This window comes from Pinus tabuliformis, chromosome 5_2 (assembly GCF_031772625.1).
Source record: "Pinus tabuliformis cultivar Carrire ecotype Pingquan chromosome 5_2, CPIR1, whole genome shotgun sequence".
In the NCBI taxonomy this organism is placed as follows: domain Eukaryota; kingdom Viridiplantae; phylum Streptophyta; class Pinopsida; order Pinales; family Pinaceae; genus Pinus; species Pinus tabuliformis.
The window spans coordinates 691,063,133-691,090,531 of NC_142306.1; positions in this window are offsets into that span (position 1 = coordinate 691,063,133).

Genomic DNA, 27,399 nt, shown 5'->3' on the forward strand with positions numbered 1-27,399 from the left:
GATTGTAGCAGGAAATAAGGAATGATCAGTTTCTGTTCTACAGGAAGGTCAATCCGGTGCCTCAATTCAGTGAGCAACCGAAAGTGATACCCGTACACGATGCTATAACGACCTTCACAGGTTATATACTTCATGATTTGCAGGCTAACTTCGTTCCATGGTGGCAACAAACTTGTTCTTCGCACCCCATTTTTGTCCTCCGAGAATTCCTCCTCAGGTGGAAAGAATTCTTTCTTGGCCTGCTGGCTCAACTTCCTTTCTTCCTTATCCCATGGCAAACCCATCGGAAGTTCAGTAATTTGACTGATATATTGCGGGGTGAGCTTGAGGCTTAGACCCCTGAAGTTCACTGTGGCCAGTGTCTTGGATTTCGGCTTCAGAGCCTGCAAAAATTCTTCGGCCACTTCATCGTCGTAACCCTGCAGCTTATCACAGAAAGATATCCATTGAACCCGTGTGAAGAGCTCCACCACTTCCTGGTTTTCCCTTAACTTGGTTGAATCAGTGGGTTCTCGTCTAATAAACCCACCCGGCATGATAAAACGGTTTTCTTGACCAGAGGTGGTGATTGTGGAAGAAATTTGGTTTACTGAGACAGAGTGTAGAATGTCATGCACATAATCCACAAACTTATCCCTGAGGAACTTAACACAGTTTAATTACCCTGACATCCTGTAGAATGACAGTATAGGCACAGCAGACAACAATTTCACCATTTTTCTATGACCAGACTGTGGACGACAATTCTGCCACCTTTAATAACCAGTTGCATGAAGAGTTCAGGGTTACCTTTTTAATTGGCCACCTTTTTACGTGAGGCACCCGCTTTCCTGTAGAAAACTGCGTTCCTGTAGGATGACAGTGTTCCTGTAGAATGCAGCGCGCGATTTTTGGGAGAGACTGCAGTCGGTCTGCGCCTTGGGTGTGCTTCTCAATCGTTCTGATGGCCAAAGGCTCGGCGTATCACACTGCAGAAGGATCAGGATAGCCGCTCGAGTTAAAAATGGTGGTTGATAAATGCATGAGTGCAATCTAGCCGATTAGATTTTGAATTCGGCGGAATTCGTGGCGCGGGGGGTGAGCTGTCCCCGTCGGACTGTTGGGTGACGTCAGCCCATCATTCAACTGCGCATTCACTTGCTGCCGCACCAATTCTCGCAGATCTACCGCCGCCTCTTCGGTTAAACTCGTTCTCTTCGACTGGATCGCTCTCACGTGCATGCTGCCCATTCTTTTTGTCATGGCCACCACCCACACATCCAACTAGACCATTAACTGGCCGACGTGGCCGGCCAAATGGCCATACGGCCGCTCAACCCATTCACCTTTACACTTAGCAATCAATCAAAGTAACATTCATGCAGTCTGATGGAAGGAAGGGTCGAGACACTTACCTGCGCGGCTGCACACGATGTTTCGGCTCTTTGGACGCTGATGAGTCGATTTACCTGCTGCTGGCGAACTTACACAGGCCCGGAGGTCCATGTTCACGAGCTGCCATCGATGGATGGGATGTTTTAGTTGCATGCGCTCACGTTTCACTGCATATGGCCAGCGCTGTGAAGAGTATACACTCTAGCGGGCTCAACTGTTACAGGACTCCCGCGGGATGTCTGGTAACAGTTCTTCCTCCTTGGGTGCATGCTGCACGACGATGGATGGCCTCCCGATCACGCTCTCGGGGCTTCTGGATGACTGAGATGGATATGGTATGAGATCTCCAGCGTTTTTTTGTTTACGATTTGCTTTTTCTTGAGAACTCATCGATCTGCTTTGCTGGTGCAGGTAACTTTGTTGCATGTCGACAAGGATGGTGGAACAAGATAACAACAATGTGCAAGGGTGATAACAGTGGCTTGCATGCGTCCAAACCGATCCTTAGCCGTTAGATCTCTTCATGAAATGAATTCTGGGCCGTTTTGGGCTTCTACAGGAAGTTTCCTGTAGAAATACAGAGCTTCCTGTAGAAAGGCTGCGTTTCCTGTAGAGAGTCTGCACCTTCCTGTAGAAAATCTGCATCTTCCTGTAGAAAATCTGCGTCTTCCTGTAGAAGACTCAAGCTGTAATAAAATTGCACATACCTTGGAAAAAATGAGTATTCCTGGAGGGGGTGCTGGTGAGGTGTCCTGACTGCATGATGAGGACCCTTGGCTTTGAGTTGAGAGGCTTCCTCTCCTCCATAGAACACCTGCATGCAATTTTACAATATGAACTTGCTAACCTTGTTTTTTTTCTTCTTTTCTTTTTTCTTTTTTTTCTTTTGAAAGATAACAGGGGCGCCTCATTGAGGTTTTCACCCTTGCCATCTTCCTTAAGCGCCTCAAAGAGGTTTTCACTCAAGGATCTTTTTCCCATCTCCCTTTTTTTTGAAAACAATAGGGGCGCCTCAATGAGGTTTTCACCCCTACCACCTGCCTTGGGCGCCTCAGAAAGGTTTAGACCCAAGGATCTTTATTATTTATTTATTTATTTTATTTTTTTTATTTTTTTTTTTTTTAGATTTTTTTTTTAGATTTTTCAGGGTATGCCCAAAGCAGGGGCAGAACCCTTCTCTATGACCAACACTGCCTTCTCCATAGTCTTGATGAACTCTTGTCTTGAGAGGGGCTTCCTGTAGATCTTCAATCGATGCCCATTGACAAGCATGGGGATGGCTTCCTCATCAATGGTCCGAATAAGAACAGATCCATTGTCATGACATTTTTCCACTGAATATGGCCCTAGCCATCTGGTTCTCAGCTTCCCCTTGAAATCTTTGTATCTGGAGTCATACAACAAAGCCCAATCTCCCGGCTGAAATTGCTTGTCATGGAGATGTTGGTCATGCCACACCTTTCTCTGAAGTTGAACCACTTCTGAGTGAAGGAGGGCCTGCATTCGGTGCTCATCCAGTCCATTCAGCTGCAATAACCTTTCTTGTTGTGCATGGCTGAGATCTAGGTCCAGCTGAGTGGCCATCCTCAAAGTGTTGTATTCAAACTCGATGGACAACAAAGCTTTCTTCCCATAGACCAGCTCATAAGGTGTGAAGCTGGTGGTGGTCTTCCAAGTGGTGTTGTAAGCACATGTGGCTTCAACCAGGCGATCTGCCCAGTCCTTTCTGCTGCTGCTCACCACCTTAGTCAAGATCCCTTCTAATGCTCAATTGGTGACTTCCACCTGCCCATTTGCTTGAGGGTGATAGGGGGTGGAAGTCCTATGCTTGATCTTGTGATGAGCTAGTAGATCTTCAACCAGGTTGGATGTGAACTGGCTCCCTTGATCGGTGACCAGCTCTCTTGGATAGCCAAACTTATAGAAGATGTTTTCTCTTAGGAACTCGGCCACCTTTTCTTCTGTTGCTGCTTTGATTGCTTTAGTCTCTGCCCACTTTGTCAAGTAGTCAGTACACACAATGATGTTTAAGACCTTTGCCTCGAAGGAGGGTTGATTGGGCCCACAAAGTCCATACCCCACTTCTCAAATGGCTCAAGAGTCACTTGAGGTTGGAGAGGCATCTCATCCCTTTGGGTCGGTTTCCCCATTCTTTGGCATTGGTCACACTGGCTGACATATCTTCTGACATCTTGATGAAGTGTGGGCCAATAGTAGCCTGCCTGCAGGATTTTGAAAGCAGTTCTCTTTGCTGCAAAATGTCCTCCACAAGGCCCATCATGACAAGTGAGGAGGATATCAAAGACTTCCTCCTCCCTTACACAACGCCTTAAGATCTGATCGGGGCCAAGCTTGAACAGATTGCCCCCAATCCAAGTAAATGAGGCACTTTTTCTGATGATTCTGCTCTTCTCTCTTGAAGATAGGTGCGGAGGGAACTGCGCTGAAACAAGGTAGTTTGCTATATCAGCAAACCATGGAGAGAGTACTGAAATAGCAAACAGATGTTCATCGGGCATCTGGTCATCCACTGTTCTATCCTCATCTGCTGACAAATCCAATCTAGATAAAAAGTCAGCAACAACATTTTTCTCTACCTGGTTTGTCAACAATGGTCAAATCAAACTGCTGCAATAAAAGTAACCATCTAATAATACGAGCATTCACATCTGGTTTATTCATTAAATATCTAATTGCAGCATGGTCAGTATGTACAAATGTTTGATAGCCAGTGATATAATGTCGGAACTTGTTCAGTGCATGGACCACAGCCAAGAATTCTTTCTCGGTTACAGTGTAATTCAGCTTAGCTTTGGACAAGTTTTTGCTAACAAAGTAAATGGCATATGGAAGTTTTTGCTCAACTTGTCCTAAAGCTGCACCTATGGCTTTGTTCGAGGCATCAGTGTGGATGTGGAAAGGTAGGGCCCAGTTTGGACCTCTCAGTATTGGGGCTGACACCAACTTGTCCTTCAATTCATTTAAAGCCCTCTGACAATCGTCAGTCCATTTAAACTCCACATCTTTTGCCAACAGGCCAAACAATGGCGAGGCTAGCTTGCTGAAGTCTTTAATGAATCTCCGATAATATCCTGCTAATCCCAAGAAACTCCAGACATTCCTTACCTTTTGAGGAGGTGGAACCTTCTTGATGAGAGCAATTTTGTTAGGATCCACCTGTAACCCTTGGCAAGAAATGGTATGGCCTAGCACGGTCCCTTCAGTCATTAGGAATTCACATTTTTCAGGACTAAGGGACAAGTTCATCTCAATGCATTTGGTTAGGACTTTTCCCAGATTGGACAATGCTTCCTGAAAGTTGGCCCCATAAGGAGTGAAGTCATCCATATAGATTTCCACTGCATCATGGACCAGCTCCGAGAAGATGCTCAAAACAGCTCTCTGGAAGGTAGCAGGAGCATTGCATAGCCCAAAGGGAAGAACTCGGTAGGCAAAGGTACCCCAAGGACAAGTGAAGGTGGTCTTATCTTGGTCTTCCGGGCTGATTTGGATTTGGTTGTACCCGCTAAACCCATCCAGGAAAGAGAAGAACTTCTTTCTTGCCAGTCCATCCTGTAGGAATTTACAGGGTAAGTTCCTCAGAAAGAATACCAAAAGGACACCGCTCACAACCAGATCACAGATCAATACACCAGTATTTTTGACGTGGTTAAAACCCTCAAAGAGGGAAACAGTCCACGGCCTGTCCCAACGTGGGTACTACAGGCATTTATTAATCAAAGAATGAAAATTTACATAAGCTTCTCTCATGCACGGATTACCCGAACAATGACCCTCCATGCGCTTTAAATAGAACTCATGGACCATTCGGGTGTCAAGCCACGGATCAAGTGTCGGTAATACCGAGGTGAGAGTGAACCGTCGGATCACTACATATCGTGACCGTCGGATTGTATGTTACAAAATGTACAACGGTAAAGAAAGACACTTTACCTAACTCTATACTAGACCAAGTTGAACTTAACTATATCCTATGTGTCGGAATATCCTAACATCCCCCTTAAGAACAACTTGGGATAGGATTGAAGGATTTACAAATATGACACAATAGGAGAAGGAAGGAGGCACTAGAGCCTATCCCCCCTTAGTGACAACTTCCTGAACTCCAAGCATATATCGAAGTTTAGTGAACTTCGCCTCTGTGAGAGCCTTTGTGAAGATGTCTGCAACCTGATCATCTGTTGAACAATATTGCACTTCAAGAACATGGTCATGAATGAGCTTTCTGATGAAGTGCATGTGTAGTTCAATGTGTTTGCTGCGCTGATGCTGGACTGGATCTTTGCATAGCTGAATGGCACTTTTATTATCACACCAAAGTGTGGTTGGATGCTGCTGCTCAAAGCCAAACTCTGATAGGATCTGACGAAGCCACAAGGCTTCCTTACTAGCTTCCACGGCACCACGATACTCTGCTTCTACTGACGAAAGAGAAATGGCAGCCTGTTTCTTACAAGCCCATGTAATAGGTCCTGAACCAAGAGTGAAAACATAACCGGCAGTAGACTTCCGATCATCAGGGTCACCAGCCCAATCAGAATCAGTGAAACCAACTAATAGAGGAGCTGCATTGGCACTGTAATGAATCCCAAACTGTACTGTACCTCGAACATAACGAAGTATTCTTTTAGCTGCTTTCCAATGACTTTCACGGGGGTTTTGCATAAAATGAGCAACAAGGCCAACAGCAAAGGAAAGATCAGGACGAGTATGGGTTAAATACAAGAGTTTTCCTACAAGTTGACGGTATAAGGTAGCATCAACTTCAGGAGAAGTACAAGAGACTGAAAGTTTGACTCCAGACTGAAAGGGAGAAGGGGTTGGCTTACAGTCTTCCATGTGAAAATGACGAAGAATATCACAAGCATACTTGGACTGGGAAAGGAAAATACCCTCCTTGGATTGCAAGACTTGAAGACCGAGAAAATAGTGTAAGTGTCATAAGTCTGTCATTTCAAATTTCTTTTTAAGGCTGGACTTCACATGATTTATAAGGTTGGGATCACTACCAGTAAGAATAAGATCATTAACATAAAGAACAAGGATGATAAGAGAGTTGCCCACTTTCTTGGTGTAGACAGTATTGTCAGAATGACACCTAGAAAAGCCAGATTCTAAAAGAAAGCTATCCATTTTGGCATACCAAGCCCGAGGAGCTTGCTTGAGGCCATAAAGGGATTTCTTAAGTCGACAAACAAGGCTGGAGTCTGTTTGTATGAAGCCAATGGGTTGTTCCATATAGATTTCTTCCTACAAGTCCCCATGCAAGAAGGCAGATTTAACATCCATCTGATGGACTTCCCATTTTAAAGAGGCAGCAAGGGAAAGAACAAGGCGGATAGAGTTCATTTTGGCAACAGGGGAGAAGGTTTCAGTGTAGTCAATGCCTTCAACCTGTGAAAAGCCCTTAGCAACGAGATGAGCTTTATGTTTATCAACTTTCCCATCTGGTCCATACTTGGTTCTGTAAACCCATTTACATCTAACAAGTTTGCGTCCCTTTGGTAGAGGAACAAGATCCCATGTATCATTTGTCATCAATGAATGATATTCTTCATTCATAGCTGCTTCCCAATGTGGATGGCCTGAAGCTTCTGCAAAAGTGTCAGGATCATGATTTACTGGAGCTTGGCCAGTAAAGAAGAGGCTCTTTCAAACTGAGAACGTGTACGTCGCTGATCTGTAGGATCACCGGCAAGATCACCTGCTGCATCCCGAGTAGCACAGACCCATCTTGGAAGTTGAGGATCCTGAGAAGGTGGGGGAGGATTATCATCCTCGCTTTCATCATCTGAAGAAGAAATGTTTTCAAAAGTAGAAGAGATAGGAAGAGGTGGCACATCCGCCGGACTAGGCTCGCAGGCCGATTTATTTTCATCAAATTTTACATCTCTTCTAATGATAACATTTTTGGACTTAAATGGAATAAGTCTATAACCTTTTACATCTTCAGAATATCCAACAAAAGTACATTTCTCACTCTTAGGTTCTAAAGCTTTATGCTTTTCATCTGGAATATGGGCCCATGCTTCACTTCCAAACACACGAAAGTGACTTACATCTGGTTTAATGGAACTCCAAGCTTCTTCTGGAGTGATATTCTCTAGAACCTTAGTAGGAGTGCGATTGATTATATAATTTGCACAATTAATTGCTTCGGCCCAAAAACTAAGACTGAGTCCTTTAGATTGCAGCATACAATTAGCCATTTCCTTTAAGGTGCGAATTTTCCTTTCAGCTACACCATTTTGTTGTGGAGTGTATGGAACAGTATGTTGCATTTGAATTCCATTTTCGGTGCAAAAGTTGATGAATGTGTTTTTAACATATTCTCCACCATTATCAGTTCTTAGCTTAAGAATTTGATGTCCAGATTGTTTTTCAACAAAGGCTTTGAAGGCCAAAAATGTGTTAAATACTTCGCTCTTGAGTTTTAAGAAGTATACCCAAGTGCGTTTGGAGAAATCATCAATGAAAGTTAAGAAGTACTTGCAGCCAGAGAATGAAGCAACAGGAAGAGGACCACATAAATCACTGTGCACAAGCTGTAAAGGGGCTGAGGCGTGCCAAGAGGCACGTTTGTCAAAACTGTCCCGATGATGTTTTCCGAGTACACATCCGGAACAAACACCATCTCTGCAAGATACCATAGGAAGACCTGTCACCATATTTTCTTTACATAGATGCTGAAGGGAGCGATAGTTTAAGTGACCAAATCGCTCATGCCAAAGTTTGCTCACTTCATCATTATGAGCAACAAATACTGAGGGAAGATTGGATGACCCAAAGTTGTGAAACTTATACAACCTTGTGGAATCATCAGCAAGACCAGTAGCTAGAATCTGTTTAGGATCTTTTAGATCCTTGATTACAACATCATGAGGTGAAAATTCAACAATTTTACCTTCACCTGAATGAGTTATCTGATAGACAGATAGAAGGTTGCAGGATAAGGTTGGAACACATAATACATCATTAAACTGACCATTGTCTAAATGAACAGTTCCAGTCCCTACAACATTAAGAGATCTATCATCACCAACATATATATTTTTGGTGTTACAATCATTTAAAGAAGAAAACATGGCTTGGTTTTTGGCCATGTGATAAGAGGCTCCAGAATCAATGAGCCACTCATGAGAATGAGAAGAAGAAGAAGATACATTTAATGCATAACCAGACTGAGATGATTGACAACGACATGCAGAAAGTGCCATTCTGGAAGTTGAAGTTGAAGTAGGCTCCACATGGATGTTATGTTTCTTCATTGCGGCTTCCAAGGCTTCCATCTTCTTAAAGCATTTAGATTCTAAGTGGCCATCTCGATTACAAAAGTTACAATGTCTATCAGTCTTCTTCCATTTGTTTTTATGGGTCTTATCATTTTGCTGAAATGATCTTTCATTTTGAGGCTGAGTTGGTTTAGGACCATTCTTTTGAGGATATGACTTCTTAGGATTCTTTGAATTTGGTTGCTGCTGGGCGGCTAACGCTTTCGTGGAAGAGTTTCCAAGATTAAGAAGACCAAGGTGTAAGAGTTTTTCTTGTTCTCTTATTAAGGAATCACAAAAGGAGTCAAAGGAGGGGCCTTGTAGTCTTTTCCTTGACAAATGAAAGCTTCCCTTGTAGAATGGAAAGTGAAAACAAATACAGAGTAGGCTGGTCCCAACTTAGTAAGGATGGAATAAATAAGGTTACCATCTTCTTTCTTAACTTTAACACCTTCCAAGAGATATCTAAGGGTCTTGAATTTGGACAAGAAATCTTCAATGCAAGAAAAATTATTAGGATCCAAAGTAAGCAACTCATTTTCAAGTTGATGGGCTCTAATTTCATTTTTAATCCCAAAAACTTTAGCGAGTTTTTCTAATGCTTCATGAGGAGTCTCAAGTTCTGCAATGTGGAATCTAAGATCAGGAGAAATAGACATCCCTATCAAACCACGTGCTTGATCTTGTCTATTTTCCCATTTTGCAGCCTTGTCTTCATCTTTTGGTTTCTTCTCTTGGTCTGTGGCTATTCTGAAGAGACCTTTACTTCTAAGTAAATCTTCCATGTAGGCTACCCATTGGAAGTAGTTAGTGCTGTCAAGAATGACTTGGCATGGACTTTCCATTTTTTTTTTAAAAAAAACTGAAGCTGAAGATGCTGAAAGTAAGTGTTCCAATGGATAGATCTCGAAAAAATAGGCGGTTTTAAAAAAAACGGCTCTGAAAAAGGCTTCCGGATGAAGAAGTTATGGCTTTTTGAAAAAAAATTGTTGACGTTGCCGGCAAAGTGCGCGAATGTGCGGGAATGAAAAAAATCCGCCCCCACAAAATGGAGACTTGAACCCAAGACCTCTACTCTCTTAAAATAGCTTTGAACCAATTGATCTATACAAAAAATTTGAGAGAGAGAGAGAGAGAGGGGGGGGGGGGGGGGGGCTTGGTTTGCGTGCTTGCCTTGAGAAAGCTCTTTTTCCCTACAAAACACAAAACACAAAACCCAACACGAATATGCAAAGAAAAACGAACCTTGCGGCTCGAAGTTAGCTTTAGCCAAAAAACTAGAAATTTAAAAAAAAAATCTCAAAGTTAGCTTTAGCCGAAAAACTAAATATTTTTCTCAATGTTTCTGATTTTCCGAGATCACACTAAGGTGCAGGGAAAAGAGCATACGCATGAGAAAAATCCTTCCTTTCTGTTTCTGATTTGCCCAGATTGCACAGAGTCGCAGGGCAAAGAGCATACACAGAAATGAAAGGTATAGATCCAGTTAAAAAAAAGGCTAAATAAACCGAAACTGAAATAAGCAGAGAGAAAATAACAGTAAACTGCAAAAAACACTGTATACCTCCCGATCTGAAAAATGACGCAGCTAGGGCTACCGGAAACCTTTTCGCGTGAAACGAAAGGGGTTCCTCACTGGAACAGATGCTCCGAATGCAACAGAGCAGTCCTCTCGGCCCGAAAGCAGTCAGAAACAGCAGATCTAGGAAACGACAGCCGCATGCAGTTCTACCGGCTTCAGATTTGGATCACCAACGGATGCGGCCCTCAAATAGCTCTGATACCATGTAGGAATTTACAGGGTAAGTTCCTCAGAAAGAATACCAAAAGGACACTGCTCACAACCAGATCACAGATCAATACACCAGTATTTTTGATGTTGTTAAAACCCTCAAAGAGGGAAACAGTCCACGGCCTGTCCCAACGTGGGTACTACAGGCATTTATTAATCAAAGAATGAAAATTTACATAAGCTTCTCTCATGCACGGATTACCCGAACAATGACCCTCCATGCGCTTTAAATAGAACTCATGGACCAATCGGGTGTCAAGCCACGGATCAAGTGTCGGTAATACCGAGGTGAGAGTGAACCGTCGGATCACTACATATCGTGACCGTCGGATTGTAAGTTACAAAATGTACAACGGTAAAGAAAGACACTTTACCTAACTCTATACTAGACCAAGTTGAACTTAACTATATCCTATGTGTCGGAATATCCTAACACATCCAACACTTGATCTATGAAAGGTAGAGGGAAATGGTCTTTCTTGGTAGCTTTGTTCAGTTCTCGGTAGTCCACACAGATTCTCCATTTCCCATTTTTCTTGGGAACCAACACCAGAGGGGACACCCATTCACTATCTGAGATGGGGTAGATGAATCTGGCATCCAACAGTTTTTGCAATTCTTCCTTGACAATGTCCTTAAGGGCTGGATTCATTCTCCTCTAAGGTTGCCTAACCGGCTTACAATCCTCTTTGATGTATATGTGATGGGTACAGACCGAAGGATGGACTCCTTTCATCTCCTTATAGCTCCAAGCAAAAGCATCTAGGTGACTGGCCAATAGGCTACACAGCTCCTTTTCCTGGGAAGGAGATAGGGAGGAGCTGATCTTCAATGCTCTCTCAGGGCCGAACTCCACATTCTTGACTCTGGGAGTAACAGGGTTGGTTGTACAAAGATCCACTAAGGTGCTAGCTTGGGCATCCTACACCAATTTCTCTAAGGGTAGTGCACTGGAAGGTGGATTCTGGATCAAGGTCTCGATCAAGTCATCCTCGGTTGGGGGGTCTCTTCTAATGGTATCTAGGGTGCACAGAGGTGCTAAGTACACCTCGTCTTCCTCTCCTTCCTCCAACCAGAGTGGTAAGTCATGCTCTAAGGAGGGTTGGGCAGGAGGGTATAGGACTAGTTGCTTGGACATAGGACCATTTTTGATGGTCATATTTCCTGCACGACAACTTATGTAAGCATCTGCAGTAGCTAATCAAGGCCTTCCCAAAATGAGAGGATATCCAGTAAGCTTTGCCTTTGGTTGCAGAACCAGGAAGTCTGCAGGGTATTCCCAAGAGTCAATAGAGACCAAGACATCCTCCACAATCCCTTCGGGAGTCACGGTGGAGCGATCTGCTAGTTGCAGTACTGTCGAGGTCTTCCTCAAGGAACCCTGAAGATTGAGTTTGAGCATGGTATCCCTGGTCATCACATTAATGGCAGCCCCCAGATCAATCAAGGTGTGAGGTATGATGGTGCCATTGATGTGGACATCTACTACAGGACTTCCAGGATCTAAGTACTTTGGGCAGATGACTTGTCCTAGCATAAGGTCAGACAGTTGTCCTATGACATTAATGGTTGAAGCATCTTTCTTCCGCCTGCCTGGGTGTTTGAAGCACTTTTCCTTAACCAGTTTGTTGTATATTGGCACATCCTTGATGGCTTGGAGAAGTGGTATTTTCACACACAACTGCTTGAGCTCACCCAGAAGCTCATCCTCCTCTGGGTTGGGTTGTGTGGTGGCTGTTAGTCTCTCAGGAAAGGGTGGAATAGCCTTTGGTTCACTTTCCTGTTTATCTTCCTCATCCTCTGGGGGAGGATGTTGGCGATCTGGAAGAGTCTTTCCAGATCGAAGATTGATCTCCTAGATCTCCACAGCATAGGTAGGGCATGAGGTTTCCCCAGTGTATACCTGCTGGGCCTGTCTATTGTTGGGGTTCGGGTTCGGTTGAGCAGGCATTTGAGGTTGCCTTGGAGGAGCAGGAGGTAAAGGCTGAGGTTGAACTGGTGGTGGAGGCAGAATGGCAAGAGGAGTGTTGTATTGGGGCCTCCACCCCGACTGAGGTGCATTCCACTGAGGCTGTGGCTGGGCATGTGAATGATATGAATGAGAAGTAGGTTGAGTAGGGTACTGAGGTGGATAAGACCAAGGAGGAGGCATGGACCAGGAAGGATGAGCAGGGGGACCCCAGGAAGGCATAGGAGTCGATTGGTTGGGGCTGTAATAAGCTTGAGGTGCCCCTTGCAATCCCTGCTGATAAGGTCTAGATCCTTGTGGCCTCCTTTGGTTGATGAAATAGAGAGGTTCGGTGGGGGCTTCTGTCCCTTGGTACATGGCTTTAAACCCAGGTAAGGTTGGACACTGATTTGTGGGATGGTCCTCCTCACAAACGAAACACACTTCGACCGAATGCAATGGGCATTCGTTCTTAGGGTGTCTCCTTGTGCACCTAGGGCAGAAGACAGCCAAGGCTCTCTCAGCTTCTTCTTTCTTCTGCTGGATCCTGAATGTGTCCAGCTACATGGCAATGGTTTGTCTCACCTCACTCTTGAGATCTTCTAATTGATTTGCAAGGTCATGTTTGGAGAAAGGGACACTAGTTGAGAGGAGGTTTCCTCTACCTCGTTTCCGAGCTGCCCTGGAGTGGTTTCTAAACACAGTCTTGATGTCCTCATAAGGCAGTTGGTAAATGTCCCCCCCAGCTAACATGTGAAGGGTATCTAAGAGGTCTTCAGGGACTCCTCGGAGTAGGACCAACTTGAGGGATTCAGGGTCAAGTGTGCACCTGGCCCGCTTATAGCTAAGTTCGAACCTCTCCTCATAATCTTCTAAGGACTCATCATTTCCCATGGTCATCCGAAAGATTTCTCCCTTGGTTTCCTTGGACCTACAGTAATCCCTGTACTTGGTATTGAAAGCTTGCTGCATCTGAGCCCAAGTGGTGATACTATTCCCAGGTAAGCCAATGAACCAGTGTAATGCTGCATCCTTAAGAGTTGAAGGGAAGAGTTTCAGCTTTTGCTCATCTTCAGTATAGTCATAGGTTCTACAGAGGACAGCAAACTCAAACAGGAAGGTATCAGGATCTTCAGTAGTCAGTCCATGGAAGTGAGGTAAGGCGGAGGGGCTAATGTTCTTCATTTTCATCTCTCCATTGGTCTCTCGGATGGGGAAGGCACCTTCTATTCTCTCATCTTCTCTTCTATTGTCAGCCATAGCTTCAGATGGAGTGGTCTCTAACTCTTCTTCTTCTATAGGATCTTTGTCTATCTCAGGATGTTCACCTATAGGTTCTTCTGGGTCACTGTCACCAAAGAAGAGAGAAGGGTGATTCAGTGATGTGGTGGGGGTGTTGGGTAGGAATTTGCCTGATTTATCTCGGTTCCTACGAGGCATGAAATGGAAAAGGCTTTCTTTTTCTTTTGATTGCTTTTGCTTTTTTCTTTGGTACCTGCAAAACTGAAACAGATTGATCTACAACTAACTATAAAAGATGCAGAATTAAACTGAAAGCAGGAAAGAACTAATCTACTTTGCTCAAATGAAATTGCAGGAATGGAAATGCTAGTCTACGCTTGCAGAAATGAAATGCTAATCTATGAAAGTAGGAAATGCTAATCTATGAAAGCAGGAAATGTCTATGCTACTTTTGCAGAATGGAAATGAAATAAACTACTGAGCAGAAGGTAAGAGTAAGAAAATAGAAGAAAAGCAACAATTACTAATACTCTGATGCTTCCCCGGCAACGGCGCCAAAAATATGGTGGGCTCCAGTATTGTAGCAATAATGCTACAACTCCTGGGGCTTCCTATCTCTAATTTTATCAACCCGGTAGTTCGTACAAACTTGGAAGCGACGGTGTTGTATGCACAAGTACTAGCTCTTGTCGCAGCTGTCACTTGGTCAGCTGGCACAAGTCCGTTAGGGCTCAAGACAACTTCTATATGCTCTCAGAAGAAGCTTGCTAAATGATGGATGAAGGCTATCTCAAAGGAAATTAATCTACTTTGCAAAAATGAACTGAAAGCCAACCAAAACATGGAAACCCTAGTTAACCCTAATCTGACTAGCTTAACCTCTATGATGCAATGGTGGGAGTGCAAGTGTCTAGAAATGATGCCATTACTTCTAATGATGTGAAATGCATGAACTTAAACTACTTTTATTGAAAAGAACATGTTTTTGTATTTTTGCTTAAATGGTTGGAGTGATGATGATTTTGTTTCTTATTAGGGTTTGGTTGTGCAGAGGTGGTGCGAAAGGAAGGAAAGCTTGGGAAAGGACAAGGGGGCTAGGAGAGGTCCCAGGGGATCCTTAGCATCAGTCCACAGAAGTCTACAACGTTCGGATGCTCGGCAACCAAGTTTGCAGGCTTCTACAGGATGTCTGCAGGGGATCCTAGAGGAAACTAAGGAATTCTACAGGAAATATGCTAACTTCTACAGGATGTGCTGTAAGTGGAAGTTTTGGGTGATGGTGAAGTGATGGAACAGTATGGGTGGATAGGTAAGGTGGAGATGGAGCTTGTGATGACTCGGGAGCAGAGAAATAGGACGGAGAAAGAGTGCACGAAGTGGTTGGTGGATAGAAGGATGGGATCAACGAGAGGTCAAAAAGATGAAGCTATGTGGGCAATGGAAGAGTTGGAAGGTGAACGAGCTGAACAGAGGTCGAGTAGATGGCTTTAGGCGTGGTTAGGAAGAAGAAGAAGAAAGTAGAAGGATATGGAGCAGTGTAAATAAAACAAATTACTTATTTCTTGCACCAAAAACGAGAATTCATTAACCAGTGCTACCTGTGCTATTAAACCAATGAACAACGTTGTAAATCATGAAGAAAAGTAGTGCATGGAACTGTAGTGATGATGTATGGCTCAAGAGAAAAATGCATGAAAGGATCCACGATTAAACCGACTGTGTTGCAACTTGCATAAAAGTAGAAAAGACTGCGTTTTTTTTGGTGGTTGGTAAGACTGCACCCCAATCCCTAAACAGAGATGGCAGTGTAGGCACTATCAACATTTTTCTTGGAGCTCCAGTGAATTACAAACCTCCTATCCTAGTCTAAGCAACTGAAAGTAATTTGACCATAAGCTAATCCTACTCAATCTTGTTAAAGAAATCAAATCAGCAAACTGTATTCTTTGAAATGCATATCAAAACAAGGAAACACAATGCTGGAAAGAAAGGTAAATAACACTACAAGAAGAGGAGATCTATTGCTCTCAGGTTGGGCCCTAACCTGAGAGCTATAGCTCCCTTAAAAGCTCAGAATTAGATCCAAATCTGCTTGCCTTTGTTCATAATCAAAAGTCTAATGTCATGCCAAAACTGGCTTACAAAACAAACAAACACCGAGCTGTAACTCGTGCTCAGAGATTACAATAGTAATTTAGAAGGTCAAAAAGCTTCTAACAAAGGCTAAGGCCTTCATATTTATACACAATGAAGATCAAGCTGGCTTCCTCCATTCATGGAGCTTGGCTGTCCAACTGGAAGTCAAAACTGCTGTAAACTGCTGATCCTGTAGAACGTGTTGGCTGCCTTTAAGCTCGGTGGGGAGAGCTGTTGGAGCTCGGAGTTAAGGTGAAAATCACGAGGAAGGTCATCAAGACTGTGGACAACCTCCCTATGAATCTGCAATGTCACCTTTGCTGTCTCCTTGTCTCCATTTACGTGGTCTTTTGCTCTCTTTAATGCCACAAACCTGAAATCATCATGTATTAGTCACATAGATATAATGCCTGCCCTTCTTCCTACAAACAACACGAATATACTAAGAAATGAATGCATAAGTGGTAAAAGATGAATGGTTGAGCAAGGTAAGTAGGCCAATATGAGCCCAAATTTTACCAAAAATTGGGGCTCATCAGTAGTATTGATGCACAATAAGGATGGGTCATGGTGCATGTGTGTGGATTATAGAGAGCTAAAAAAACTCACTATTAAAGATAAATTTCTCATTCCTGTCATTGATGAAGTATTGGATGAATTGCATGGATTAATTTACTTCACCAAGTTGGATATTTGTTCAGGATATCATCAAATAAGAATGAAGACTGAAGACATTCTGAAAACAACATTATTGAAGAAAGATGCATTTTCATGAACTCCAAAAGCAATGAAGGCCTTTGAACATCTTAAAGAGGCAATGTGGCAAGCACCGGTCTTAGCTACGCTAGACTTCACAAAAACCTTTATTGTGGAATATGATGCATTAGGAAATGGAATTGGTGATGTTTTAATGCAAGAAGAAAGACCCATTGCTTTCGAAAGTCGTCCAATCAAAGGAAATTATTTACACAAAGCTATTTATGAGAAGGAAATGTTGGCAAGACTACATGCACTTAAGAAATGGCGACCTTACATTATGAGAAGATCCCAGTTCAAACAATATTTCCAGAACTTGACGAGGAAGAAAAAAACATATTGGAACCTGGAGCAGTCACAGAAACAAGAACTCGACAGCTATGAAATCATTCAATTTCAGAGTATCTCATCAAGTGGAAGAACTTACCCGCTGAAGATTCCACATGGGAGGACAATAATTTTATACAGAAGCATCCATAACTATTGAGGACAACACTTTTTGAAGGACAGGGGCATGTTAGGTCCCTATATTAATAGTGTAACCCCTTATTGTTATTAGTGCAACTCCCTTATTATATTGTTGTGCCCATGTAGTCCCCATATTGTTATTATTGTGCCCCATAGAAGCTCACTATTGTTATTATTATGCCCTTACATTATTATTGTTATGTCGGCTCTGATTATATTATGACTCCTTAGACTCCTATATATAGAAAGGAGGTCTTGTCATTTGTATCATCCAAGAATTTTTCGTTTGTGTAATGTAAAGGGGATTTCCCCCTCGAAGAGGCTTGTTTCTAAGGTGTTGATCTATCTTTTCTATCTTTTTGTGAGCTGGTTTCATAACATCGCCTGCACCAACCTGTGAGAGAGAAGGGTGGGGTCGAGGCTAAAGAACCACTGAGATGTTATACATGTGGAGAGAAACACCGTAAAAGGGATTTTCCACATCAAAAAAATGTTGGACCTCAAATATATAGCACGTAGGAGGCTCGATCTATGGGAGATGTATTGCAAAGCTTTCCTAGGATATATGTAGTTGTGGATAATCGACAGTTCTCTCTCTCTCTCTCTCTCTCTATCTATATATATATATTATGTCATATATGTCAAGACGTCGAGATTCAATGTTGGAACTCATTATGCTAAATATAGTTGGGCTTTAGCCCCAGTGGCTAGATCGTTAATCTATATGACCATATGCATAACCGAGGGTGGAAATATGGGGTTTAAACCCCAAGGGCTATGTTTTAAAGGCCCTATGAACGTATCTTATAATCGTGATAAATGTCACCGTGTCGCATGGAGGCTTAACCCCAATAGTTAGGCCTTAGTCCATATAATCTTGCATATTAACCGTGGCGGAGGCCACTTTATATTGGCGGCAGAGAAGCACCAGTGAAATTAATGACTCACATCATCGTGGGGCATCATGACCTGTGACATTAGCAGGAGAGGGAAGGCGTAGGAGGTAACACCACAACTATGGCCATTGGATGTGCTCATCGCAATCAACAAAGGAGAGTTAAGGCCTTGCCTACCTTTAGATGGACAGATGATCGATGGACAATCAGATTATATGTTGGAACCCTAAGTGGATCCAAGATTGCAGACCCCTCTTCCCCCCGCCCTGCTCCCCCTTATGACATTAACAAGGTGGGGGGTTGAGGTTCGCTATTGAGCACAAGCCGTAAAATCTGTCATGCAAATGAGGATTGTTATATTTTAGCCCTGGAACCGCAATGAAAAACTAGGATAGTGGACCCCCCATGACGTTATCAAGGGGAGTGGAGGGTCCACTATTGATTTGCGATCATTGATGTGAACATTGTATCGTGGTTATTGGATAAATGGTTGGAACAATGAGTGGAACCTTGTAGTGAGGTGGTGTGTATAATATGTGCCATGGACTGGATGGGTAATGTGGAGTGTCGATAGAGAAATTGGGAGTTGCAGGCCATGGATGTCAGATGGCAGAGGCCATATGTCAGCCAGTCTTGGTATACATTGGTGCCACTACATATTGTTTCTTACTCATCCAATTGACTGCACCTCCAAATAGGTTAAACACATACCCACTTGTAGATCTTCTCTGATCCAGATCTCTAGCCCAATCTGCATCAACAAAGCCATGAATATCCAACACTCTGTCCAATCCTAGTCTTCCTTGGTAGCACAAACCATAATCACTAGTGCCATGCAAGTACCTGAAAACCCGCTTCACTATTGTCCAGTGCTCCTTCCATGGTTTTGACATAAACCTGCTCAATACTCCCATTGCATGTACAATGTTTGGTCTAGTACAGACCATCACATACATCAGGCTACCAACTGCACTTGCATATGGAACACGAGACATGTCCTCTTCCCCTTCTTGTATCTTGGGACACTATTCAACAGATGACTTTACACCTACAGGATTAGGAACCTTCACCGGTTTACTATCCTGAATATTAAACTTCCACAATATTGCCTCAACATAGTTCCTCTGGTTTAACTAGAGCTTCCTCTTTGTCCGATCTCTTTTAATTTCCACGCCCAAAATATAGTTTGTAGCACCAAGAACTTTCATGTTGAATTTGGAGGACAAATGGGTCTTCAAATCCTGGATAATTTCTTTGTCATTTCCAACCAACAACATATTATCCAAATACAAGACCAGATAAATAACACGGTCACCAATTAATTTAAAATACACACAGTGATTTGCTTTGCTTCTGGTGAAGCCAAGTCCCCATATAAATGTATCAAATTTCTGATACCACATCCTTGGTGATTGTTTTAACCCATACAGAGACTTCCTTAACTTGCATACCAATTCTTTCTTACCCTTCACCGCAAAGCCTTCAGGTTGCTTCATGTAGATCTCCTCTTCTAGATCCCCATGAAGAAATGTTGTCTTCACATCCATCTGTTCTACCTCAAAATCAAAAGCAGCAGCAACAGATAAAAGTAATCTAATAGAAGTTACCTTGGCAACAGGAGAAAAAATATCACCAAAATCAATTCCTGGCACCTAGGAATAACCTTTTGCTACCAATCGAGCTTTGTATTTCTCCACCTTTCCTTCTGCATTTGTATTCTTCTTGAACACCCATTTGTTGCCAATGGTTTTCCTTCCAGCCGGAAACTCCACCAGATCCCAAGCCTCATTTTTGTGCAAAGATGCCATTTCATCAACCATGGCCTCTTTCCAGAGTTTTCCATCCTCTGAATCTATTGCTTCCTTCACAGTTCTAGGATCATCATTAGTAATAGATAAAGAAAAATTTGAATAGAAAGCAGATGGACTATATCTTTCTGGCTGCCTTCTCTCTCAAACTGATCTTCTCACACCTAGAGTTTGTGGCTCTTCATCTTCTGATTCCTCCTCTGTTGTAGAGTCTGATTCTTCCTCCTTTAGCTCAAACTCTATCTTCTCAGGTTCCTTTGGTTGGACTTCATATTTAATAACATCTTTCAGCTCTTTGAACACCACATCTCCGCTGTACACAACCTTCTTTGTTACTGGGTTCCAAAGCTTATAACCCTTTAAAGCATCCTTATACCCAATAAAGATGCACTTTTCAGATTTACTATCCAACATGGTTCGTTTCTCCTTTGGAACATGTACATATGCATCACATCCAAATACCCTCAGATGTGAAAGAGAGGGTTTCTTACCAGTCCATACCTCTTGTGGAGTCTTATCCTCCAACGCTGATGAAGGTGATCTGTTGAATAGGTAACATGCTATCTCCACCGCCTCTGCCTAGAATTCATGTCCTAACCTGGCACCACTGAGCATGCTTCTTGCCCTTTTTATCAATGTCTTGTTCATTCTTTTTGAAACTCCATTTTGCTGAGGTGTATATGGGGTAGTATTCTATCGTGCTATACCACACTTCTCACAAAATTCTTCAAATTCGTTACTGCAAAACTCTCCACCGTTATCTTTCCTCAGCACCTTTATCTTCTTCTCTGTCTGGTTTTCCACCAAAGCCTTAAATTCTTTAAACCCGTCAAAAACTTCAGATTTCTTCTTAAGGAAATATATCCATGTATTCCTTGAGAAGTCATCTATAAATGATACATAGTACACAAACTTACCTAGTGATGGAACCTTCACAGGTCCAAACACATCACTATGCACAAGCTCTAATATCTGTTTCACCCTCTTACCACCAGAGGGGAAACTCACCCGATTCTGCTTCCCATATACACAATTTTCATAGAAATCAAAATCCAGAGAGCTATTACTCATACCTTCTACCATACCTTTACCATGAAGTATTTGAAGGCCCTTCTCTCCAATATGTCCAAGCCTTTGATGCCACAACATGGTCTTCTCTCTAGAGACCACTAGATTTTTTGCTCCACTTTCAGGAACCACGGAACTGTTGCACCCATCAACAATAGTGCTACCTTGCAGCTTGTATAGTGTTCCATTTTGAACTCCTTGCATCAATACCAGTTCCCCTCGAACCATCTTGCAGGTATCCTTCTCGAACACTTTTTTTACACCTGTATCATCCAACTTGCTTACAGAAATCAGATTTCTGGCTAACGCAGGAATATGCAGAACACCCGAAAGTGCTCTAACCCTTCCACCTTGCAACTTCAACTTTACTTTTCCATGACCAACGATTCTAGCCTTCCTGTCATCCCCCAAGAAGACATCACCACCATCAGATTTCTCATACTCGTAGAACCACTCTCTATGGGGAGTGAAGTGAAAGGATGCACTTGAGTCAATCAACCATGCCTCATGATCTACACGTGTACTTGAAGAAGCCAAGTACACATCCCCACCTTCATATGAGGTGGTTTTTGCCTCTACAGAAGGAGCATCATCAGATCCCTTTCCTTTATCAGGAGTTTTAGATTTACAGTCCCTTTTGTAGTGCCCTTCCTTTTTGCATTTCCAGCATACCACCTTTACAGGTATTCCTGGAGATTTAGATCTCCCACTCGATGACTTATTTTTGTTTCTGTTCTGGGACCGTCCTCGTACAAACAAGGCATCACCATTCTGGCTCTCCATATTTTTCCGTCTCATTTCCTCTGTCAGTAAGGATGAGACTATTTCATCAAACTGCAAGGCAGTTTCATTGCTATCTATTGCAATAACCAGACTATCCCACGAATCTGGTAGAGAACACAACAAACTAATGCACTTATCTTCATCTGAAATTTTAATATCAATAGATAATAACTGACTTACCACAGTATTAAATGCATTCAGATGCTCTATCACTGAGTCTCCATATTTCATCCTCAGGTTATACAACTTTTTCCGTAGGAACAGTTTATTCACCAGGGACTTAGATTGGTACAAAGTCCCTAACTTGTCCCACAAAGCCTTCACCATAGCCTCCCCTGATACATTCAACAATACTGAATTTGAGACACATAATCATATTGTTCTCTTTGCTTTCTGATCCAACTTCTTCCATTCTTCATCGAACACTCCCGTTGTTTTAGTACCTGGATCTACCGCGATCCACTGATCTTTATCCACCAACAGATCCTCCATCTTGAGTTTCCATAACTCAAAAGTCTGACCATTAAATTTATCGATCTCTATCTTTCCACTGCTCACCATCTTCTTTCACCACCATAATCCATGCCACAGATCTCCCACTAAACAGGGTCTACCATAGGCCCAAGCGAAACCCTCGGCAACAAAGTCATCCCCTTGAAGCCAAAACATATCTGATACCAAATGTAGGTTTTAACCCTGTACAGAAATTACCCGCATATGAATTCTAAAACACAGAAAATAAACAATGTGAGAGAATAACACATAAAACACATATACACAAAGATTTTCGCCTAGATCCCAAAGTCGGGACTACCAACTTGATTTTTCATTATATCGTCCTTTCAATGTTACAATACATATTTATACATGTTGAAGCATCCAATACCATGGGCCGAAAACCATCGTGTCCAAAACCATGGACCAAAAACCATCATGTCCAAAACCATGGACTGAAAACCATCGCGTCCAAAACCATGTGCGAAAAATCATGCACAACACCATAGGTATGTCCGCCCAACCTAATATAGGGTCCAAAAGCAAAATTTTCTAGGCCACTGCCCCGGACCCCATAGACTGGGGTCACCTACACCCCTCAAACCCCCTGTGACTCGCCCCGGCTATGCAATCAGCGCAATGAAGGGGGGGCTCTGTCCCCCTTCTAACCCCCCGGTTAACTATGTGGGCTAGTCGTGGAAATAATTTAACACAACCCAACATATCCCTAAGGTTAAAGAGGTGCATTTACAGTGTGGTATCAGAGCATTCGGGTTCAACACTTAGACTGGATGGGCTGTATCATGGACAAGTAACAACAAGTTTCATGTTGGGCTTCCAACTTGTCATGATTTTGTTGATAAAACCATTAATTTTCACATCATTCCATTCACCCATTGCCAACATTTTTAACCATATTTCTCCATAAACAGATCAAATTCCCGCATACATGTTTAGATGATTTATTATTATTATTATTTCCATTATTTTTAAAGAATTAAGAAGAACTTCACTTGGTTTTACTAATAATAGTTCGACCAATTTGAGTTTATGCAGTTTAGTCAAGTTTTCGTAGCTATCTCCAGGGTTGAGGTAGTAACACCACTCTAGAAGGAAATCTGACACTTGGAACTAGTTTCTAGAAGCTCCAATATGGATTTTTATTGGTCAAATGCCACTCAACTAGCATGTGTGGACCTCCAACAAGAGATAAAAGGAAAAATGCAGCAATTTTGACCAGTCAAATTCAAACACGTTTGATGAGAAAATGAAAACAAATTTTGGAAAACGAAAACATGGGTTTTTTTTCCAGCAAGCGCCCAGTTAGGTGCTCAATAAGAAATTTCCTGAAATTCATTACCATTTGAGATATTTTCGAAGTTATTTGGATCCCTATTTTACAGATTGCGGGAGAAAACAATTTTGTAATTTCACAGTCAACACCTAGTCACAAAAAATATTGAAATGAGATGTTATTTAGAAAATTTGTGGTAGGGATATCATTGTTATCATATTTGAGTTGATTTTTGATCCAACGATGCATTAAATAAGATTGGATTTTATTTTCAAAACTGATCTCATGACCAAAAATCAAGCAAGAAAATTACGAGTTTGTTAATTGCCTCAAAACTCTATAAATTCGAGTATCTTTGATGAGAGGAGAGATCAAATGTCAAGGATGGATATTAATTTGTAATTGTTGCTACTGATTGAAGAAGAAAACTCTGTTTTTTTTTTAAGAATGCAATCTCTATTATGGCACAATTATTAATGTGATTGGTGATTCGAGTCTTGTGATCTCAGTTTTTAAGCATCTCACACTCATCAGGAGGGCCCTATCAAGATGTGTGAGAGATAATATAGTTGTGTTTTATTCTTTTGTTTCAATTTATTTTGCTTTGCAATTAGATTATAATTTTCCTCATTCAATTGTTCAATTTATTTAGATGTTCAATTTCATGTCAATGCTCTATTTTTTAAACTAAAATTGCATTGATTTTTCCTTATTTCATCACAAATCAAGCATTTGTTAATAAATAAAAAGCACCAAAAGATTTACTTTAAATTTTCTTTTAAGCTTAAGTCTGAGATTTATGCATGATAGGATATGATTGAGTTTGGTTTAGAGTGTACACATCAGTAATCTTTTTTAGGCTTCCATAATTATTATTTCATTGCTCTTTGTTTGCTATACTCTAGAATAGTTTTGATTTCAAAGTCTTGTAGTGTTTAGATAAACTTTACTTTCATGAATTGATAGACTTAGTTTTATTTCCAAGTTGATTAGATTAAATTTCTCTTCAAAACAAAATAGAGTAATCTTGATTTTCAAGTTCATAGAATAATCTTGTCTTTCAAGTTCACTAGAATATAGATTTCCATTATTAGAATAGATCTTGAAGTCCTTTCTTTAGAATAATTTGGTTTTGAATTCATTTCCAAGTCTTGAGTTGGAATTAAAAAAAAATGTGCAATTAGTCATAGATATATTTTCATTACATTTTTGCATCTTTCCTATTTTATTTGAATCGAAACTAAATTGCCTAGCACATACAGTGCATGTATACTTTGCAACCTCACGTACCCAGATTGACATTAAAACGCAAGCAATTTAAAAGTCAATTAAATTACCCAACATTTTTGCACCGTTGCCAGGGAAGTATACATAGATGTTAGCTTTCAATTGCATCTCATTCTTAGTTGCATAAGATTGATTTCATTTTAGTACATCATAGAAGTAGATTCATTAAAAAAAATAAAAAAGACTTCAATCACCTACCACCCCCACTATATCACGTGGTATAGTAAGAGCGCCACGTCCACATCATGAATTAATATTTTTGCAGGTAGAAGAAGAGGTGACAAAGGAGGTAGAAGAAATGGCTAGAAATGATGACAATGAAGAAGATCCTTTTGGATTTCCGATTCAAGAAATTAATATCATTGTTCATATGAAGAACAACCCTCCATTCGTACTTATTAACTTCAAAGGTATGAGATCAAAAGACTCGAAAAAATTTCTTTTCGAATTTGAAATACTTTGTAAATCTTATGGTTAGTCATTACTCACTAAAAATTTGGATTTGTTTCTGACAACATTGAATGATAAAGCACTTAAATTGTACATGACTTTAGGAACAAATTTTATAAGGACATGGGATGATATGAAAAGAGTATTTTGGAAAAATATAAAGATTATTACATACACCATGACCTTAGAAATGAAGTCTTTAAGATGAGCCAAAAAGAGGATGAAAGCCTAGAAGATTTAGTGGAGATATTTACTTATAATGTCAAAAGATCTAAATTGCATGATTTAGGATTAGACATATTAAAAACTCTCCTACTAAAAGCTATAAGGGATGAATGGATTGATCTTATCAACCTGGTGGGAAAAGGAGATATCTCTCAATTGTCATTTCAAGAGATTTGTGAACTGTGCAAGAAAATATCAAGAGGAAAAGCAAAGTATGGAAGATCCCTGCAAGATCCAGTTATGGAAAGAGTAAGTAAGTTAGCATCAAGATTGGCAAGTCACACTGAACTTAACAATTTGCTAGAAATTCTTGGTAAATTAAATGAACAAATTGATATGCTAAGAATGAAAAACAAGAAAAAAGTTGAGATCGTTGCTTCATTTATATTTTCCCTAAATGTAGAAAGAAACATACTTTTCATGGATGTCCACTTGATAACATTAAAATTTGGGAAATCTATGTAAGATCACATACTACTGAAGATTTTTCATCATTACTAGGGTTAAAGACAATTTACTAGGGAGCAAATCAAACACTGGAACAATCTTGTTATGTATCTCCAAGAAGACCATGGCAACCTCATAAGCCTAGTATGATGCAAGATCTTATTTCACAATTTCAGGGGTATGCACAATAACCTCAGGTTAATTGGCAAACACCTTTGCCTTGGAAACCTTGGACATCTCAATCCCAACCTCAAAACCAACCTTGGAAACCTTGGTCATCTCAATTCCAACCTCAAAACCAATCTTGGAAACAAGGTTGGCAAGAGACTTATAGAGGAAATCCACCATATCCTCAATCTTTTCCTCACTATCCTCAATACCAATATGAATTTTATCCATACCATTCACCTCGACCACAACATCAGTTTCACCTTCAAGTTACCTCAATTCAACTTTTCCCATTACCAACCACACAAGCACTTGAAAGATCCATTTCCACTCAACTACCTGCACAACCATTTTAGATCCCCGATAATAAAACACCTTAATCCACTTACAATTTTGTGGTATTGAAAAATGATTCTCAAGCTGGCATTGAAGAACAACAACCAAAAGAAGAAAAATCAGATAAGGTCCAAGAATCATTGATGCCTGTTGAAGAAGAGTTGTTGTTAGAACTTGAGATTCAAAATTTTCTTGCATGCCTATCACCAGATTCTATGAACTAGAGTCACATCTTTGAAGACTTGCATGGAATGATAGTAGGAAGCCAAGGAACACAAGATTACATTGAATCTTGGTTCAAGACAGTCATCGGATCCTAGTGCTCAATTCTTCAATATTTTTCTACATCATCTCAATCGAGGCAACTGGACTCTCATATACTAGTACATATCAAAGCATATCTTTCAAACCTACATATGAGTTTATTTATCATCTTTTTACATACATGGTTCCATTGGAAGTATTCATATAATTGAACGAGATTTCTTTTTCAAGTAGAGTAGGACATACAAAAAATAAAATAAAATGAAAAGTAAAGAGAAAAATAAGTCATGTTGTGAAAACCAGCTTGTTGGCGGAATTAGACATGAGCTTTGCTTGAAAACCAGGCAACGGGTGGGCAAAGTTCATAATAAGTTCTGCATTTTCATGATGATTTCAATCTTTTATTATAGTTCTTTAAATCATTTTTGGTTCTATGCTTGAGTTGGATGATGTGGGATTCTTTAAGGCCCACCTTTGAATGGATCTTGTTCCATCGAATTCAACACTTTATCTAGGATCAAGATCAAAGATTATTTGGAGTGCCTTGGAACTTGCATACATCAATGGCAAGCCTCCTCGTTGATAACAATGGGAAGACAACAATGTCTCTTGATTCTCAGATCTTGCAGGTGACTCGACTTCAACACATTCATTCGTCCCTGCCAAGATGCACTTAGGTACCTTGACACTCATTTACATTATCGGTGAGTTGTCTCGCATTGGTTAACAATTTTCATCATTGATCGGTAATCCAATGATTTTTTTCCATGCTTGACTTCGACATATTCATTTGCATGGTAATAATTGTACCATGAATTTTGGTTTTGATGAAGACTATATGGTTTTATGGAATCAACAACAAACTTGCAA